Below are 21,398 nucleotides of genomic sequence, written 5' to 3' on the forward strand. Positions count from 1 at the left end.
GGTGTAGTATAAAGGGATTCAGAGTAGGGTTTTCAAAATCAGGCCTAACTAACTCTGTGACCTTGGGCAAAGAATTGAACTTTTTCTAGGCCTCAGTTTTCTCATTTGCAAATAATGAAAATTCCATATGAAGAGTTTAACCCTGGCATATAGCAAATATGCTCAGTAAAAGTTAGCTTTAAAAATCTCTTTTGATTAATCTCAGTTTGGTAAATATGTCATACCTGGCTGAGTACTGCTTGAGAAACCGAGATGAATATGGCAGAAACCTTGCTCTTAGGGAACATTTTTGTGGAAGTGTGCATCCAAACCCTGAATACTAAAATCACAGTAATTAATATCCTGAATTGACATTATAAATAGAGAAAAAAACATTTTGAAGAACTTGCCTTTCTTAAAACTCTACCATTATATGATGAATTAGAAACTATTCCGGTAGAGGGGTAAAATTCAGGTTTAAATTTTTGTGAAGGAGGGAATTGATTCTAAAGAAGAGGAACTGACTGGTAAGGAGGAAGTTATATAATCCCTGGTAAGAACCTGGGTTCAAGACAGTGGAGGGGGTGGGGGGGAATGGAGGAAGGAGGGAAGACTGAGTCAGCCTGTTGTGTGTCTCGATGGCAGGAAGACAGATTTCACAAAGTTTGTAGAAACTTACAAGCATGTTTTTTTATTATCTGAGACTCTAAAAGGAAAAAGCAATCTAGGAGGAATGGCAGGCTGCCAAAAATGAAACTGATAATACAATCTGAACTACCAGGAAGAGGAAAAGGGGTTCTATAGAAGGACTTGTGTGGTGTGACTACATAGGGAACCCTCAAAGGGCTCAGGTATAAAAGTATATCTCCTGATGAAAGGGAGATGAGGCACAAGAGATGATGTGATTCTAAGAGTTCAGATAGCGCAAATGACTTTAAAAACTCATTTGTAGGTAGTATTTGTTTTCTTCTTCTCCCTTGCTAGATTTTAAGCTCCTTTAGGGTAAGAACCAGGTCTTTTTTGTTTGCCTATGCATACCAATTAGCACAGTAAATATTGTGACTGAAAGATGAAATTTAGTAGAAATCTGTATAAAGTTCTAAGTGTAGCTATCAAAAATCAACTGTACAAGTACAGGAAGGGCTTCAGTTGCATTAATAAAAACACAATTGCAATTCACTGCAATCACTTTATCAGTCGGGCAATGTGACTGTAACAAAAAGCAACTCCATCTTTGGTTGAAGTCATCGATCTGTAGTATCTTAAATGAAGGCTATTACTACTAATCTGGCTCCGTTCCAAGTCGGTGGAGTCTCACCTGGAATACAGTGTTTCATCCTGAGCAGCACATTTAGAAAAGGCCACAGACCAAATGGGGAGAAGAGCTCAAGTCAGTCTGAAGAGCAAGTTGAAATAGGTACCTTACCCTGGAGATGTGAATGCTTTACGACGAATCCATGAAGTAAAGGGTTCCACCTTGTTATGTGTGTCTTCAGAAAGCAGAACAAGGACCACTGAGTAGAAATTGCAGAGACAGATGTTGTCTCCTTTTAAGGAAATGCTTTTTTAGAAGGGAACAATCTATCTTGGGAGGCAATAGGGTCTTACTGCTAGAGATTTTTGAGACTTTGGAATCTTTGGAGGAAGGAGTCTCAGTGGTTCTCAATCCTGGCTACATATTAGAATCCCCTTAAGGGCTTTTTAAACATAACAGTGCCTGGCTCCATCCTGAGAAATTCTGATTTAATTGGTCTGGAATGGGCTTCAGGCAATGGTTTTTTTAAAAAGCACCTCAGGGATTCTAATATGCAGACAGAATTGAACACTTGAGCTAGATGGCCAAATCATTAACTACTATTTATTTAGCACTTGCTGTCTACCAGACACTGTGTCAAGCACATTTATATTATTTCATTTACATAATCCTTCCAATAAATGTGTGAGATGTAGGTATCACAGAAGAGGTATGACCCCTACCCGTGGCCACACAGCTCTTAAAAGGCAGTGCCCAAGTTGGGGCCGAGATATGTCTTGACTTTTAGAGCCCAGGATCCTTTTCACCAAACCTCACTCTTTATCAGATATGATCAGCATTTTCTTTAAGAATGTTGAGTTATATCAACAGTGTTTTGGCATGATTGACTTAACATTATCCACATCTCATTTTTAAAAAGAGATAATGCCATCTAGTTTTACTTTTATGGAAAAGGTACTAATTTTTTTATTTGGCATGTCCATTATACTATCTAAGTTCAAAGTTTACAGAACCACAAATCATTCATCAGAATGTTCAGCACACCCTCTAGAGCATATCTTTTCAAACTTCCTTCTAGACCAGTTAGCTGTAATAAGGATGTCTCTAGAAAGCTGTTAGCACAAAGTACATATCCTGAAACCATTTGCTTCAGCCCTAATCTGCAAGTAAAATAAACAAATAATAGTTGGACAAGATATCCACAGTAAACATTTCTGGTTTTGCTTTATTCTCAAACTTAATAATAAAGCAAAGCAATGCACTTGTTTAAATAGAACAGTAGCCACCATTTAGAACCACGTGTTAGATGTCTAGTGTCCAATTATTTATTAAAAAATTAACAGATTAGATTCTGTTCTAATCTTAATTTCTGGTTTCTGCCTCCTTTAAGGTCAGTTAGCACATTACAACGTGCCAATTGCTTATTATTCTTAAGGCCATTTATTGACTTTGTAAAAACGACTTGCTTGATAGGTTTAGAATTGCCCATGAAGACAAGAAACAAACCCCTGTGTTCACATAATGGACTAATTTCCCAGTTAACATGACTGGTGACCCATTTGTTATATTGAAGGGGTCTCAGTGGTTTTCTGCTAATACATGGTAAGTGTTTTTGTAATGTTGTTACATGGCAAATTATTACATTCACAACCCTAAGTTAGTGCCCACCACCGCCACCACCCTACCCCTACGAATTTATTTTAACTGGCTCATGGAGGAGCTACTGCACTGAAGGGCAGGATCCAACAGATTCCCCTATGGCTTCAGGTGAGCAGAAGCTTTTTAAATGCAGTTTTGCATGTTTGTGAAAACATCAATTGCCGTGTTAAAATACATACCTATTTGGTAAGGGAAGCAGCCTTTCACCGTTTTGTTTTTTAGTTTGACTTGATAATGACTGAATCATTTAGGCCATGCTTCTAAAACTGCATTAATTGCTGCATACAGAATGAAAATTGAAAGCATGTTACTTTGGGAATAATGCTCTTAGCAATTATATTAGGTTTTGCTATAAACTTACTTGTGTTAAAAAAACAATTTTTTTATTTTAGTTAGTAGAATTAGCTAAAGTGTATTTTGCTTTTTCTTTCCTCTAATATTCACCTTATTTATTTCTGAAACCCCAAATTTAAAATTTAATTGGCAATTACAATAAAATAGTAACAATGTATTGAAGAAAATACTGTAATTGAAAAGAGAAAGACCACATAGCTTAATAAAGTTAATAAGTTACAGATAATTTATAATACATTGGAAATAAAATTTGTTGCATATGAAAATAACTTTTAATTGATGCAAGTAGATCTGCCTGGCAATATACAAAATATAGTATAAACAATGTGATTTTCAGTATGAGTCTAAATACCTTGAATGTCCTAAAATTCTTCAAGTAACTAAAATGACATGGCCTCATTTTCATCGAGTCAGTGGTGTCATTCAAGCAGTTTACTTTAGTGATTCTAAAAGCAAAGTGTTGCTGGTATTAGAGTGGCCTCATCACCATGAGTCAGGTTTCACTTTTAGTGCTCAGCTAATCAAATTTTAGTTGAAATAAAGGATCATTTATTTACCTGAAATCAAGGAATACTCACAGTTCAGTCTCTCCTGAAGTAAAAGGAGCTGAGCCCCCAAGCTTCCCTAGACACAGAAATTTGTCTTGCTTGTGTCAGCTGGGTTCCTCCATCCGGTTGTAGTGCAATTGGTTGGGGTTTTCTTCTCCTTTATATTCATGTGTGGTGGTAAAATTTTTTTTTCTTTCTGTTTTCAGTATGACAACCCTCAGGCTCCTTTGGAAAATATTAAAAGGCCATACCACCATGTAACAGCATTATGTTTAAACTCAGTCAACACTTAAGTTTAGGAAATTATATATATACATATATATAAAACTACCTTCCAACTTAACAATTTTGGAAAGTTTCCCTAACCCCCCAAAATAAAGAATTTTCATATGTAATAAGCAGAAATACACCTTTTCGGGTTTTTTTTCCCAAGAAATGATACATAAGAGGCTGTATGGGCTTTCAAAGCACAAGCATTGAATTTCCATTTCTTTTTGGATAGTTTTAGAAATTAAGTTATTCACATAAAATGGCATTCCTGTAGTGAATTATACTGCCATGAGTTGTGAAATTATTTTATTCTCTAATTATTTTAAGTTGTTTTATTTTATCTGTTCATTATTTGAGTATATTTTCATGTATTCCTTCAAGACCTTGGCTTTATTTTCTAAAACAATCTTATACTTTTAGGACTAGAAGAGATTTGTGATGATATTCTCCCCTTTTCATCACTGCAATAAACACTCTCAAGTAAATTAAAATATCTCCTATAATTAAAGAAAATAAAGAAGGGATTCTGTGGTTTGTTTGGGGCCTATTCTAATATTTAACCACTATCAGTCTTTATAACTGCTGGCCCTGCAGTTTAGTGTCATTTCCCTTTTTTTCATTGTCATTTGACATGAAGAACCAGTTAGTTTTTGTCCTCCCCATAATTGTTACCCTGCAGACTTATTTACCCTAAATAATGTTTAAATCACTGGACCTTATCTAACATTCTAATTATTTCTCCAGATACTCTTCTGAGCTTTTTGTTTTATATATATATGACACTTGGGACAGAATATTTTTTAATTGCTAGAATAAAAATATTCTTCAGCCCTTGCTTCCCCCTAGAACCTCTGAGATGAAAGGTGATTACTGTATTGGTCTGGCAGTATAATTTTTCATGACTAAATAGGTGTTTACCTATTAGCTTTCTTTTTCATGAACTCCATTGTAACTACTTTTATTATGCTAGCTATTCTTTCACACCTTAGCCATCTCTTTTCAAAATACTAATTCTCCTTTAACCTTTAGTTCCCTGGTAGCCCTACTGTAACTGTTGATTCTATTTTCTCTTCAATATGAGTCAACAAAGCTACCACCAGATCTGAATATGATCAGCCCATATAAACTTTTTCTAGGTCTTCCATTATATGAGCTTGTTCCTGTTCAATCGGAACGTTCTACTTTCTTTCCTATGTTCTTATCTTACTCTTCCCTTCACCTTTCTTCTTTCTCCTTTGTTAGTATCTTAAGCTTCTTTATTTATATAAAGCTAGAAATAGAAAAGAAGAAAATGCTTCTTTATTTATATAAAGCTAGAAATAGAAAAGAAGAAAATAAAGATATATGGTTGTTTGGTGTATTCTATCACTAATATCATCATCCTCTTTTCATCTAAATCCCAAACCTGACTAAATCCAGCTCACCACCTACTCCAGGTTTGAACCCTGCCAGCTGAAGTGATGACTGCTGGATACAAATGCATAGTCATGCTGATTGGTCTTGCTTTAAATTCATGACCACAAACCTCAAGTGCTACCAGCAGTCTTACTATATTTCCTTAGTCCAGTGGTTCTCAAAGCATGGCTCCCAGACCAACAGCATCAACAACACTCAAGAACTTGTTAGAAATGCGCATTCTTGACCTCGTCCCAGACCTATGAACCCAAAATTCTGGGAGTTGGGCCCAACAATCTGTGTGATTCTGAATATTAAAGTTTGAGAACCACTGCCTTAGTCGATTCATTCTCCTAGTCTTTGAAAAGACGTTTTCACACCTTCACTCTTCTCAAACTACAGGAATCCCCTCCCTTTTCCCACTGATGATCATTTTTTATTTCACTGAAGAAATAGAAGCACTTAGAAGAAAGCTTCCTGACTTCCTACCTCCACATCTACCTGTATCTACAGGTACCCCTGTACCCTGCTTTCACTGTATATTACTGTTTTAGTTTCCTAGGCTGCTTTGAAGCAGATACCACAAAATGGGTTGGCTTTAAACAACAGAAATTTATTAGTTTACAAGCTTACAGTTTTGAGGCTGTGAAAATGCCCAAATCAAGGCATCATCAAGGCAATGCTTTCTTCCTGAAGACTGGCTGCCAGTGATCCTTGGCTCCTCTGTCACATGGCAAGGCACGTGGTATCTGCTGATCTCTCCTTCTTTTCCAGGTTTCATGACTTTCAGCTTCTTGCTTCTGTGGCTACTCCCCCCCCTCTCCCCCTCCCTCCCTCCCTCTCTCTCTATCTCTCTCTCTTCCTCTCTGTTCCCCTCTCTCCCTCTTTCCCTCCGCCCCTCTCCCCCCTCCTCCCTCCCCCTCTCTCCCTCTCTCCCTCTCTATTCATCTTTTTTATAAAGGACTCCAGTAAGAAGATTAAGTCCCACCCTTGGCCACCCCTTAACTGAAATAACCTCAACAAAAGGTCCTACTTACAAAATAGGTTTACAGCCACAGGAAAGGATTAGCTTTAAAAACATGGTTTTATGAGGTACATACAGTTTCAAACCACCACAATTACTTTCCATCCCCTCTCCTGGGTTATGAAGTTTTCCCTCCCATCAGCACACAAATGTCTCTTTCTTTAAGGGAAAAAAAACAAAAACAAAAAACCTCCCTGAAGATCCTCTAGGTGCTGCTATGGAGTCATATAGGATATATTGTTGTGTGAAAATTCTGAATATTTATACGCATTTTCTTATTTAAAAAAAAAGCAATAGAAGGATAAACCAAATACTAACAAAAATCATTACCAGTGGTAAGAGATGGATGGTGGGGGGAGGGGTTTTACAAAAGTTACACTTCTCGGAATGGTAATTTGTTTTGTAGTTTTGACTTTAGAACCATGTAAATTTTTTGTATAACTGAAACATCAAATTAAGTCAAAATCAAATTAAAACAAATGAGTCTCACTGTGTAACAAATTGAAAGCATAACCAGAAGGAGAAGAATTATTTTAAGCGACTTTAAAGTGGAGTTGTTGTTTGACGTAATTCTAGATTTACAGAAGACTAACAAGAAAGTACAAAGGATTCCAGATTACCCTTCACTCAGATTTCCCCGTATGTTAAAATTTTACTACAATTGCTTTATCCCTTTCAATCTCTCCCTCTGTCTATCTCTTTATCTATCTGTCTATAGCTATATGTTTTCTAAATAAGGAATTCCCTTATATAACCATATTCTAGTTATCAAAATCAAGAAATTTATATTGAATGAATACTGTTATTTTGTCTACAGACCATGTACCAATTGTCCTCCTAATATCCTTTATAACAAATATAAAAACAAGGTCATGAATTGCATTTAGTTATATTTCTTTAGTCTCCTTTAATCCCTTTAATCTGGAACAGTTCCTGAGTTTTCTTTCTACTTCATGGCATGGACAGTTTTGAAGAAAATAGTCCAGTTACTTTCTAGAATATCTTTCAGTTTGGGTCTGTCTGATGTTTTCTTATGATTAGATGTACTTATGTACTTTGTCAGGAATACCACACAGTATTCCTGAGTTCCAGAGTATTGCTGAGTATTGCATCATATCAGGAATCACGTGCTATCGATTAGTCCCATTGTTAGTGATGTTAATTTACATAGTTGTGTCTGCCAGGTTTCTCCCCTGAAAAATTACTATTTTACCCTTTGTAATTAGTAAGTATCTTGTGGGGAGAGACTTTGAGATTATATAAATACTCAAACTTTTGCTAACCAGTTTTAGCATCCTTTGATAATTCTTACCTGAATCAGTTATGATGATAACTGTCATATAGTGATGTTCTAATTCCATCACTTTTATGTTTGTTAGTTGGTTTGCTACTTAAGTAAAAGCTTTTTTTCTCCTCCACTGGGCATACCTAGCGGTATATACCCTAAGGACAAAAAGAAGCACAAAGAAATCTTAAACAGCGTGTAGTAGACTTCTTACCGGTAGTATTGGTGGTGTTATTTTGAAACTTTTACACACGCACACGTACATACTCTGTAGGGTAAAGCAACTGAATAATTATATTATTGTCATAAGGTACCAAGATTACAAAATCAAAGAAGCAAAGTAAAAACCCTATAAATGAATAGAAGCAGCATCAGCATGAATTCATGGTTTACTTTTCTCCTAAAAAACATGTGTATCTTAGTTCTGTCCACTGAAAATTGAAGCAATGATGTGCCAGTGATAATAGCAGGTAGAGTACCCAGATTATGGATTTAAATACCTTTTCCACTAAAAAAAATTGGAACTGCTTGGAGAGGTGGCCAATTCCAGATCTGGGGCAAGAAATGAACAAGATGAGCCTGGGACATCTTCTTGAATCTGAAAACAAGGAAGTTATGAGACTCCTTAGGGTCTTAAAAAACATTTAAGAGCCAACTTATTGGGGTTCCCATGGGCCAAAAAATGGGACAATTTGAGCAACAACCACAAAAAAATGGCTACAGTTGATTAAAAATCTTTGGATTTATATACATAGATATAAAAATCTATATATAAAAATAAAAACATGCAAAAATCTGTAAATTCATAATAATCACAAAAAAGCAAGCTTTCATTGGTTACCTTTGGAGATTACCTAGAAACCAACTCATTATTCTGGAAATAGTTCATAGCAGCTTTACTCATGTTCCAGTTTGCTAAAGCTGTCATTCTGCAAAATACCAGAAATGGATTGGCTTTTTTTTTTTTCTCTTCTTCTTTTTCTTTTTTCTTTTCCTTTTTTTTTCTTCTTTTTTTCCTTTCAGTTGGATTGGCTTTTATAAAGGAGATTTATTAGTTTACAAATAAGACCATAAAAGTTCCAAACTAAGGCATCAACAAGAGGGTACCTTCAGTGAAGAAAGGCTGATGGCGTCCAGAACACCTCTGGCAGCTGGGAAGGCACGTGGCTGGTGTCTGCTGGTATTTTGTTCTCGAGTTCTAGTTTCAGAATGGCTTTCTCCCAAATGACTCTGGACTTCTGTCTCTCTTAGCTTCTTCAGCTCTGTTGCATCTAAGTGTCTTGGGGTCCTCTCTTAGCCTCTCTGGGGCAAACTCTGGGCTTCATCTCTTAGCTTAGCTTAGCATCTCCAACATCCGTCTGTCTCCATCTCCCAGCATCTCCAAGCTGGGTCTGTGTTGGCTCAGCTTCTCCTGGGGGCAGACTCTGGATTACATATGTTAGCTTCTCTCCAAAATGTGTCTCTCAACTTCTCTGAGCTCCTCTCCGTGAGCTCTCTTAAAGGACTCGAGTGAAGTAATCACTGGATGGGTGGGGTCACACCTCCATGGAAACAACCTAATCAAAAGATCCCACCCTGAAGGGAAATTTCTAGTAATTGATGGTGGGAAGGTGATGGCATTGCAACATTGTGAATGTGATTAATCCCACTAAATGGAATGCTTGGGAAGGGTTGGAATGGGAAGATTTATGCTGTATGTATGGTTCCATAAAAGAAAAAAAAAAAAGGCAGTCTAAATAGATAATAACAATTAAATGCCATAGATGATCCTGGATGAGATCGAAGAATAGAGGAGAAAAGGCTCAAAAGGACACAATTAGGACATAAGAAAAAATGAAATATAGAATGTAAGCTTTATATCAATGTTAAATTTCTTGAACTTCTTCACTACACTTAATGGATTACATAAATGAATATTCTTGTTCATAGGATAGGTATATGTGATTTATATTATTTGTTCAAGGATGTGTGCAACTTGCTCTCATATGTTCAGAAGACAGAGTAATAGATGATGGATGATAGGGAGGGAGGGAGGGAGGGAAAGAAAGAAATGGTAAAACAACAAAATATTAAAGTTGGTAGATCTGGGTATCAGTGGAGGGGGTTGGGGCATGCTGGAGTTCTGTGTATGGGGGTTGTATTATTTTTGCAACTGTTCCTGTAAGTTTGCATTTATTTCAAAATAAAAAGTGAAAAAAAAAAGATCCCACCCCAATCAAAAGACTAATAAGTCTGCCCCCACAAGATTGCATTAAAGAACATGGCTTGTGTGGGGGACATAGTAGATTCAAATCAGCACAACTCATAACATCCGACAACTCAAAACAGTCCAGACGTCCATCCACAGGAGAATGAACAAGCTGGTGTATTAATATGATAGAATACTTACTCAGCAATAAAAAGAATGAACTACTGATTGCAACAATATGAGTAAATCTCAGAGGTGTTATACTGAGTGAAAGAAGCCTTACTTAAAAGAGTACATACTGTATGGTTTCATTTATATGAAATTCTAGTACAGGCAAAACAAACATGGTGAAAAATACAGAATAATGGTTTACATTGGGGAGTTACGGGCAATGGGAAAGAGATACAGGAGCTTTCTGAGATGATAATATCTTGATAGGGATTTGGGTTTCACAGATGTACTCATTTATCAAAACTCCCTAATGGTACTCTAAGATTGTGTGTTTCTACCATGTAAATTTTACCTGAGAAAAGATTTTAAACAAATTTTAAACTCGGTTTCATAATATGTATGCTGACGTGTAGTAGTGAAATGTGCTGATGTCTACAACTTACTTTTAAATGCACCAAAAAATAAAATGGATTGGTGATCAGTTAGAGGGATGAATAGACATGTGATAAAGCAAATGTAGCAAAATGTTAATTGTAGAATCTAGGTGGCAGACATATGATTATCTTCTTACAATTCTTTCAATTTTCTGTATATTTTTAATTTTTTTGGTAAAATGTTGAGAAAATCTCATATTTTGGAATCCCTAATTGTGGATCTAGTCATCAATGGCTGCTAAAATCCACTGAGTGAAAAGTTGGTGATGAACCTTAGATCAGGCAGACAACACCTGAACTCACTGATCAATCCTGTCACTAAAAGTAAGACAACTAGACATGATGTTCCTCCTGGTGTGATACAGTAGATATAGAACCTAAAACTGAATCTTAATCTAATCAAGCTTCTAGCTCTAACTGCCAACTTACACAAAAGTCGGGAGATTAAGGACCATATTAAAGAGGTACCATTAGCCAAGTCCAGATCATGGGTAATTCCATTGGGGAAATTGCCTAATATCTTAATGAATCAATGGCATGAACTTTCGGAAAAAGGTACTGGGTGGGGGGAGGGGAGGATATCTGTTATAGAGTGAGAGAGATTTAAGAGGCATAACCACCAAGTGCAATATATATGTCTTGGATTGCATTTTGAGTATAAAAAGACTTCTGAAACATTCAAGAATAATTGTGAAGTAGGTATTAGATGATATTAAAGATGTGATAATGATATTAAGTTTTTTTAAAGTCCTCTGTTAGAAGTACTGAACTATTAGGTGAAATGATATTATTTGCTTTAAAATGCTTCAGCAGAAAAAAAAATGGTCAATTGTTCCTGCAAAGGAGAAGCTAAGCCTACTTATAATTATGCCTAAGAGTCAACCCCAGAGAACCTCTTTTGTTGTTCAGTTGTGCCCTTTCTCTAAGCCAATTCTGCAAATAAACTCACTGCCCTCCCTACCTGGGACATGACTCCCAGGGTTGTAAATATCCCTGGCAATGTGGGACTTGACTTCTGGGGATGAACCTGGACTCAGCATCGTGGGACTGAGAAAGACTTGTTGACCAAAAGGGGGAAGAGAAATGAAACAAAATAAAGTTTCAGTGGCTGAGAGATTTCAAATAGAGTTGAGAGGTCATTCTGGAGGTTGTTCTTATGTATTATATAGACATTCCTTTTAAGTTTCTAGTTTATTCAGAAAGCTAGAAGGAAATTCCTGAAACTGTTGGACTGTAATCCAGTAGACTGGATTCTTGATGATGATTGTATAACTATATAGCTTTTATCATGTGACCTTGTGATTGTGAAAACCTTGTGACTGACACTCCCTTTATCCAGTGTATGGGCAGATGAGTAATTTAAAAAAGACAATAAATAAATAAATAATGGGGGGAATAAGGGGTATGGGATGGTTTGGGTGTTCTTTTTGTTTTTTTCTTGGAGTAACGAAAATGTTCTAAAATTGAAGTGACAGATGCACAACTATCTGATGACACTGTGAGCCACTGATGTATACTTTGGCTAGATTATTTGGTGTGTGACTGTATCTCAATAAAATTGCATTTAAAATGGTTAAGGATAGATTAAGCAAAAATGGCAGAATGTCAATAATTGTTAAAGCTCGATGATACATACATGGTGTTTACTAATCTTTTTTCTCCACTTGTATATGTTTAAAAGTGTGAAACCAAAAAAATCTTCCTAGACTTCACATTCTCTTCCAGCTGCATCCCATTTCTCTATTACTAGTACAGTAAAACTTTGAGAGATACCTGTACTTACTGTTTCCACATCATCTCTTCCCGTTCTCTCTGGAACCTGATCCAATGGGGATTTTTGTCTCTATCATATCACCAAAACCTCTTTTATCAAGGTTACCAGTCCAGTGATATCCAAGTTTGCTAAATGTAATAATCAGTTCTTAATTCCCATCTTAAAAGACCTCTCAGCAGCATTGAACACTATTAATCATTCCTTCTTGAAAGGTTTGTTTGATTAGCTGCAGGACATACCAAATTCCTCTGCTTTTCATTTTCTTCCTGTTTCACTATCTAGGCATTCTCTTTCCTTTGCTAGATTGTTCTCATTTACCTGACCTCAAATATTGGTGTGCACCAGGGCTCAATCCTCCAAGCTCTTCTCTTCTTTATCAGTACTCATTCCCTAGGCAATTTCATTCACTATCTTGGCTATAAATACTATTTATATGCTATTGGTTCCCAAATTTATATCTCTAAGCCCATCCTGTCACCACATCTGATAAGCTCTCATGTTCAACATGTATGAAACCAAATTCTTGATCCCCCTTACAAACCCCTTCCCCAGTGTTCCCAGTTTTAGTAAATGGCATCCTCATTTTCACTCTGTTGCTCAGTACAAAACCCTAGTTGTCATACTTAACTTTTTCTCACACCCCATATCCAATCCAGCAACAATTGCTGTCGGGAATTTAGTCTGAACATACCCTATAGTTGACCAGTTCTCGCCATCTCTGCCTCTATCATGCTACTCTAGTCCAAGTCACAATCTTCTCTTTCCTGGATAACTACAGTATCCCATATCTGGTGTCCTTTCTTCCACTCCCGTGCCCCTGCAATCTGTTCTTCACGCAGCAGCCAGAGTGAGACTTTCAAAACCTAAATCTGATTATACTGATTCCCTTCTCAAAAACCTCCAGTGGTTTACCATGCCACTAAGCACAAAAACCAGAGTTCTGACCATGGCTTTAAGGCCTTACATGATAGGCCTTTGATCATCTCTCATCACATTTCCCACCACTCTTCCCCTTGCTTGTTCCTTTTCAGAAACACTGGCTTCCTTACTTTTCTGCAAACATACTCTCTTCATGACTCTGGGCCTTTGTATTTACTGGCACCCACAACTGGATCTTGCTTCTGCTTGGCCTGCTCTTTCACTTCATTTGGTCTCTGTTCAAATATTACCCCATCAAAGAGTCCTTCTGTGACCACTCTCCCTAAAATAATAGCTCTGAAATCCCCAAACCTGGAAAATTTAACCTCCTTATCAGCTTAGTTTTACCTCATCACAGTTAACCTACCTGGTTTTACATTATATCAATTCATATTTATTTTTTTCTTTGCTTATTTTCTATCTTAAGTTTCCAAATTTTATGATTTATCTTAAAAATTTTATGACTTAAGAATTTATTGAGAAAGCATCTACACTCTAATGAGAAGTGCACAAATTTTCAAATAACATTAATTTAAGCATAAATATAGTCAACAGAGTATAAAGGAGATTCTTGAAGTTCCAGTTTAAGCTTCTGCTTCTCCTTATTAAGAAGGTGATGAAAACACTTCCACAGACATGACCAGGAGAGCCTTTTAGGGTCTAATTTGTATTTTTCTTCTTCTACATCAACCTCATCCTTCTCTTTGCCTCACTCTAGGCTTATTCATTTGCTGTGTGCCACACTAGACTTGTGCAACGTCTGTTTTTTGTTTTTTTTTTTTTCAGGTCTGTTGGCATCGATCTCTAGTTGCACCAACTTAAAGTTCTCACTACGTACAGTCTTTATTGGTTGATTTCTGTGGAAATCACTGTTTTAGTTTCCTAAGCTGCTTAAAGTAGATACCATGAAATGAGTTGGTTTAAACAGTGGGAATTTATTAGCTTACCATCTGAGTCCGAGAAAATGACTAAATCAAGGCATCATCAAGGTGTAATGCTTTCTTCCTAAGACCAGATGCCTGTGATCCTTGGCTCCTCTGCCATGTGGTGGCATCAGCTGGTCTCCACCTCCTTTTCTGGGTTTTGTTGATTTCAGCTTCTTGCTTCTGTGGCTTTCTCTCTGTATGTTTGAATTTCATTCTGTTTATAAAGGACTCCGTAAACAGACTCCATAGAATAAGACCCATCCTGAATAGGATGGGTCACACCTTAACTGAAGTATTTTCATCAAAAGTTCCTACTTAAAATGAATTCACATCCACAGGAACAGATTAGAGTTAAGAACTTGTCTTTCTGGGGTGTATACAGCTTCAAACCCCCAGACTCCTCAGTGAACTTCTGAGTACTTCGTGTCATGCTGTAGTTTGCTCACTGTTCATTCGTGTGCACTTGCTTTCCCTCTCTTCTCTCTTTCTCTAGCTCACACACATTCATACACATTTCTATTTGAGAGCTCATCTTTTTCTGAGCTAGGCTCTATTGTAAAGATCTTTAAACTCCTTTGGACAAAAAAGAGCAACTTCCAAAGAGGATCCTGGTGCTCTCATTGGGCAGAGTAAGGATCCCCCCCTCTTTTGTTTATCATCATTAAACACCTCTGTGCCAGCTCAGGCTTTTGGTACACTGGTGTTTTCATACCCACCATCAGTAGGCTAAACCTGAACTAAAATGGTGTCATTTTATGAAGAGAAAGTATAGTAGAGAATAAAAAATAATTTTATCTTCCATACCTAAAGAGGCTTGCCCTTTTTGCTACCCCATATTTTGAGAGCGAGCCATGCATAATGTTAGTCACGTTGGGGAGGATAGTATCTGAGCAGAGATCAGAGCTCCCCATAATTAAATTCTTTCCTGACACTAACCCCAACAGTGTTGCAGATGCAGATAGACAAGATTGTACAAAAAAAACCTCATTGTTACCATAAAGGATGTGATATTTAGGGAGCCCTGGTCAAGCAGGCTACCCCTCGTAGAGGATGTCTTTGTCCTGAGCTAGAGACAGGCAAAGTGGTCTCCTTTCCCACTTTCTCACCTACCACTCCCACAGAAAGAAAAGACAGGTCCAGAAAACAAGACATGCCCCAGTAGAGCATTGAATTCCCTGAGACCAAAGCTCAACTAAAGTCATAAAATCTGGCCCATCCATTTTAGCACTCCTCTTACATAGGGATGGAAAAAATTAAGAAAATAGAGGGGGTGGTCAGAGAGTAGACAAAGAAAGGATCATCAGCATCCGCTAAGGGCCGTGATATAGTGGCTCCATAGGTAAAGTTAGATTTCAAGAAACATTTTGGCAGGAAGTGTAAAATATATTTTTCCTTAAACAAATCTAGACTATCACTGGAAGAGAATATTGCATGGAAAGGCAAAAAATGTTTCTGTCATTCTCGAACATCCATGCTTTCTGATGCTAGCATCATACTCTAATCTTGAAAGCAAGTAATTCCTGAATAATTTTGGATAGAACAGGTAAGTCTGAAGAAATCAGTCAGAAATGAGAATAGGAGAAATAATTCAGCCATCTAAAATAATTTCTGAGGATGTTTTAATGTGTTACTGTATTATGTTATTCAGTTTTTGTAAATTGAATTGTTCATCTTCAATTAATCCTTATTTCTGGGTTTCTTTTTTGTTCATTTGTTTGTTTTCTTTTTCAGCCCCACTGTGTTCTCCTCGCCTCAAAGGAAAACTCAGCCCCTGTTAAACTTGGGGGCTTTGGGGTGGCTATTCAGTTAGGGGAGTCTGGACTTGTAGCTGGAGGCAAGACCACTTTAAAAAATATATTTCTTTCAAAACCAGGTCATTTTCAAGCTGGTGTAAAACTTTCAAACTAAATATTAGCACAACCTCAGTGTTTCATACCCCATTCCACCCCACCTCTCCCAGAAAGAAGCCATAATATAGATTTAGTTTTAAATTTGATAACTCTGTAGTCATAACTAGATTTGTTTTCCCTTAAGACTAGACGCTGTCTTTTTACTCTTTGTACTTACGAGAGAAGAGGCCCTACATACAGATATTATAACAGTGTTTGAAGATGATATTCAGGGTCTAGTGACTTATAAAGTGGAAATGGCCAAAGAAGTCAAATCTAAAATGTGTGAATTATCCACTTCCAGGTTTGCATCTGTGGCTAATTTTTAATTTCATGCTGTTTTCCTCTTTCTGTCTGTCAAAGAATCCTTCTCAAGCCATCAATCTGTATATTTGGAAAGAGCAAACAGATGTGAATGCAGGCTTGTTTTATTAATAGCCAAAGAAAACATAATTAGAAAATTCCCATGCCAGAAATAAAAGATGAAACATTAAAATAGAAACTTTCTTCACCAGACTTCAGAGGTGGATGTTAATTACAGATTCAAGCATTTGTTTTTTTTATTTATTTCTTTCAATAGACTCCAGCTCAGAATGCTGCCCCAGTTTTGGTTCTGTTCCTTAGTTTTACAAATTACTTAGTTCTCCGTTTTATAAACTATCAGTCTCCTAGTTAATTACCTTCTCTTTTCTGTCTCCAAGTACTGCCAGTCTTCACAAAGAGGAAAATTATGGAAAATATCAACAGTACCTTGTGAAACCTGTCATCTTTCAAGAGTACTTACTTTAAATTCAAATACCTGACAAATGATAAATATCAAAATAACAATCTGTTACCCAGGATATTGCATTTAACATAATTCACCATAGCTAAGTCAAAGCAGTATTAACGTGGACCATCCTTTGTGGAAAAAAAAAATAGGTCATAGTTGTATTATTTAAATAATTATTTCACTACAAGGCCCTCTAAAACTAAATTGTGTTTAAATTGTCTTGTAGTTTTGCATTCTTTTTCAGCTAATCATTTCCAGAAATATGAGAAATTGCAAGTTGAGTATAGTTACCAAGAATGCTGATTTTTCCCCAAATTTATAACTTTTGGCCAAGATTGCAAGACCGACCAAAGGGTCAAATGGTAAAGCATAATTTTATCATAAAATTACTGAATCTCAGGATTTGAAAGGGTCTTAACTTCTCCATTCTTATAACAACGATGAATTCTCATAAAATTCCCAAAGAAATGTTGAGCTCTAGTTAAGTCCTCCAGTGGCAAATAATTCACTATAATGCCAGGACAGTTCATTCCATTTTTGGAGAATTCCTTAAGTATTGAAAAGTTCATCCTTACATTAAACATTAATCTGTCTTCCTGTAACTTCCACCCAGTGGTCCTAATTCTAACTTTTAAAGTCACTCAGAATACTTTTAGCCCTTCCACATAATAGCCATTTGGATGTTTGAAGACAACTACTGTTTCCCCTAAGTCTTATCCAAGTTAGCTTCCCTAGTTAACTTAGCCATTCCTCATATAAACTGATTCAGAATCTCCTGACTATCCACAAAGAATGAGGCCAGAACTGAACACCATAACTACAGGTGTGGGCAGTTCAGTGCACAATAGCATGGGCTGTCATTTCTTTTTGTTATGGGTCTTAGAACAAAAAATTTTATCGGGCTCTCTCAATTGCATTGTTTTTTTTTGACAACCACATGGCTCATACTAATCTTGCAATCAACTGAAAATCCTAAAGTTTTGTTATTTTGTTTTGTTTTTTATTTTATTTTTAAGCAAATGTTGCTGTTAAGCTAACTTTCTTGAATCCAGTATTTGTACAGATCGCCCCTTTGTTAAGACTGATGATTACATCCCCAAGGCTAATGGAATGAAATGAAAAATGCAAATTCCCTTTAGATGTTATGTATTGGCTATGTTTAATGACTTTGTTTCTGTTGATCTGGGTCTGTTAGTATTCAAAATGTCATAGGTTTCATATTTTATTGTGCATCTTGATTGAAGGGGAAAAATAGATTTATTAGATTTACCTGGACATTTTCTCCATGTTAATCTATTTTCCTTAAGTCTGTGAACCCTTCCCCCAAAATGTGTATTTTTAAAGCTAATTTTGAATCCATAGTGTGTCCGTTACTCTAAATTTATTTTCTCAGTGCTTCTAGAATTGAAAATACTTTCTGATGGTCATATTACTGTCATTTTTTACATACTTTTACTTATGGTCTTGAAATTACTTTGAGTATTTCAATGTCTTTAAAAATACATTATAAGTAAGTAAGGGATAAATGATTTATCTTAGAGGAAGCTTTCCTGTTGTTTAAAGTACTTTTGAAATGTTACCCATTGTATTACTAATATTTATCTGCTTTAAAATAGAAAGCCATTTTCTTGTCATTTTGGAATCTGTGATCACCCAGTCCTTGAAGTGGAAAGGGTTTCTTTCCTTTTATGTGTTCAGCATAGTAAAAACTATTTAAATATATTTATACTTATATCTGAAGCTCAGCTATTTGGAAAACTCACCTATCCAGAATACAATTAGGAATCTACAAAATAATTATAATAGCATTAAAATACTATTCCTGTTCTTAAACCCCATTTTTAATTGCTACAGCCTACTGCTAAAATAAGCTTAATGGGATTTCAGATTCAAATTCATATTCCAAATAAAAATGATCAGCAATAGCTTTAATTTGGGGTTTTCTATTTGGCAGTCAAAAGTCGCAATCTTTTTTCCACAGATTCTTTTTCTCCTCCTGCTCCTCCTCTCCATGCCTCTCTGCTTCTGCCCCTGCTGTGGGGAGGCCCTCCTACCTCTTTCCTGGGCAGCTACAGACTCTGCCTGCTAACTCTTCAACCTGCCATTGCTCCATACTTTTAGTGATTTTCAATCATGTGAAAAACTGGAAACTTTAAACTTCTTTGTGAAGCAAGGAATATGTAAATGCCTATGTTATGCTTGCTGAAATCAGTAGGGAGTACCAGTATTAGGAGACAGAGTAGTCTGAGCTCAGTATTTTCAAAAAGTGTTAAGATAAATATTTTTTTTCTTCTGTGACATTGGTTTTATGGGGGAGAGGGGAGGTAATGAGACAATGTTTATACCATTAAATTTTTCATTCAGATTGTTACTGTTCTGTTATTTTCAGTTTTCAAGAGGAAAACCCCATTTTATGCAAACATTTTTCCTTAATGTTGTTTTAAATATAGGGCGTGTTGGAACACCTCATTTTATGGCCCCAGAAGTGGTCAAAAGAGAGCCTTACGGAAAACCTGTAGATGTCTAGGGTTGTGGCATGATCCTCTTTATTCTGCTAAGTGGTTGTTTACCTTTTTATGGAACCAAGGAAAGATTGTTTGAAGGCATCATTAAAGGAAAATATAAGGTAATATGTTATGTATTATGAGCATTTTATTTTTCCACTGAGATTAAATTACTCTGAAAAAAATGTTTTTTTAAATTTATTAGAAAAGTTGTAGATGTACAGAAAAATCATGCATAAAATACAGAGTTCCCATATTCCACCCTGTTATTAACACTTTGTGTTAGTGTGGTACGTTTATTACAATTGATGAAAGAACATTTTTATACTTGTGCTACTAACTGTAATCTTTGGTTAACATTAGAGTTCACTGTGTGGTACAGTCCTTTTTTAAAAATTTTTATTCTAGTAACATATATACAATGTAAAATTAGGTATATACAATCTAAAATTTCCCCTTTTAACCCCATTCAAGTATATAATTCAGTGCTGTTAATTATGTGCACAACGTTGTGCTACCATCACCACCATCCATTACCAAAACTTTTCTATTACCCCAAACTGAAATTCTTTACAATTTAAGCATTACCTCCCTATTCCCTCCCCCTGGTAACCTATATTCTAGTTTCTGACTCTATATAAATTTGCTATTCTAATTACTGAAAAATGTTTTTTAATGTTACTATCTATCTTTGGATTGCTTATTGATTGCCTGTCATATTGGTACCCAGTCAGAGAAATGTTCTCTGCTTACATGTTTTAGTTTCCTAGGCTGCTCAAAGCAGATACCATGAAGTAGGTTGGGTTAATCAATGGGAATTTATTCACTCAAGTTTTGAGGCTGGGAAAATGTCCAAATGAAGTTTTCATCAAGGTGATGCTTTCTTCCCAAAGACTAGCTGCCTGTGACCCTTGGCTCCTCTGTCACATGGCAAGGCACATGGTGGTGTCTGCTGGTCTCTCCCTTCTTTTCCAGTTTTGTTGATTTCAGTTTCTTGCTTCTGTGGCTTTCTCTCTGTGTTTCCAAATTCCATTCTCTTATGGAGGACTCCAGTAATACGATTAAGACTCACCCTTATTGAGGTGAGACACACCTTAACTGAAGTAACCTCATCAAAAGGGCCTACTTGCAATGGGTTTACACCCACAGGAATGCGTTATATTTAAGAACGTTTTTCTGGGGTACATACAGCTTCAAACCACCACAGGCAACATAGGCCTCAAGTAAATTTCTGAGTTGCTGTCAGCTGAACTTTCATCCAGGTGGTCAAGAAAGGAGGCTATCTTTAAAACAATCATTGCTTTGTCTCTCCTTCTTCCTTCCCCTCTGTGCTACATCTAAAGTCTATACCAGTTCTTTGGATTCTGACTTTGTCTTTAGACTTGAAAACAGGTATCCTAGTCCTCTTTGGGGCAGTTTAAAAACTATAGACTGGATATGTGTCCCCTTTCCTGCACATACAAGTCTACAATTCAGGAGTTCTGGGCTCTCAGATCGTAAGACCTACACAAAGCCACACTACACATCAAATTATTTTACCACACATACGTTATGGCAAAACTCCTCATTTATCTGGGTCAAAGAAATGTTTGGTTAATGCCCACTTATTTCAAATAAAATTCTAATTCAATGAAAGAATTTGGAATGATCCTTGAAATTTATTATGATAGAATTTGACCCTTATTGGTTTTTTTTACCCTAGGTAAGCTGTTTTTTACAGACCTGATCCCATATTTTAAAGTATCCATTAGCTGTCTGGTGACCCAAATAAACTAATATGGCCTTTCTTTGTATAATTTGTGTAATTCATTTTTAAAGGCTTTTTGCTTAATTTGTGAAGTTAAAAGTAGAAATTTTATTCAGGTAATGTTAGTCATTCTTTATCTTAATTTTTAATTTAGTCTTCATTAGCATCTGTTTTTGCTTTACCACCCCCATTATATTGTTGTACTTTATGTCGTCAGCCAGCACAGCCTACAAATTTGCCATTTCCATACCAGGATAAACTGAAATGCTGATATCATCACAAAATTTCAATACAATTTAGAGCCAT

The sequence above is a fragment of the Choloepus didactylus genome (assembly GCF_015220235.1).
Source record: "Choloepus didactylus isolate mChoDid1 chromosome Y unlocalized genomic scaffold, mChoDid1.pri SUPER_Y_unloc1, whole genome shotgun sequence".
Taxonomy (NCBI): Eukaryota; Metazoa; Chordata; class Mammalia; order Pilosa; family Megalonychidae; genus Choloepus; species Choloepus didactylus.